The following is an 800-nucleotide window of genomic DNA, read 5'->3' on the forward strand; positions in this document are numbered from 1 at the left end:
ACCAAACTGCCAAGGACACCTGGAGGTTACGACACGATCTGGGTTGTTGTGGATCGGCTAACTAAGTCAGCGCACTTCCTGCCGATCAAGGAAACCGATAAGATGGAAAAGTTAGCCCGATTGTATATTCGAGAAGTAGTTTCAAAACATGGAGTCCCGGTGTCCATCATTTCTGATAGAGATAGTCGGTTCACCTCAAGATTTTGGAGATCGTTACAAGGGGCTTTAGGTACTCGTCTTGACATGAGTACGGCATATCATCCCCAAACGGATGGACAAAGCGAGCGAACAATCCAGACATTGGAAGATATGCTGCGCGCGTGCGCAATCGATTTCGGAGGTAGCTGGGATGCTCATCTCCCATTGGTTGAATTTTCTTACAACAACAGTTATCACACAAGCCTCAAGGCTGCGCCGTTTGAAGCTTTGTATGGGCGCAAGTGTAGATCCCCACTGTGCTGGGCTGAAGTGGGTGACAAACAAATGACTGGTCCAGAATTGATCCAAGAAACAACAGACAAGATTTTTCAGATACGGGATCGCCTTAAGACAGCGCGCGACAGACAGAAGAGCTACGCAGATGTGCGAAGGAAACCGTTGGAGTTTCAAGTAGGGGATAGAGTACTTTTGAAAGTCTCTCCATGGAAAGGAGTCCCCCGTTTCGGCAAGCGAGGAAAGTTGAATCCGCGCTACATTGGACCATTTGAGATCCTGGAAAGGATCGGTCCGGTTGCTTATAAACTCCGTTTACCCGCCGAACTCAGTGGAGTTCATGATACGTTTCATGTGTCCAACCTCAA

This window comes from Bidens hawaiensis, unplaced genomic scaffold (assembly GCF_021521415.1).
Source record: "Bidens hawaiensis isolate Kalapana, Puna unplaced genomic scaffold, B.hawaiensis_p1.1 tig00005653_1, whole genome shotgun sequence".
Lineage (NCBI taxonomy): Eukaryota > Viridiplantae > Streptophyta > Magnoliopsida > Asterales > Asteraceae > Bidens > Bidens hawaiensis.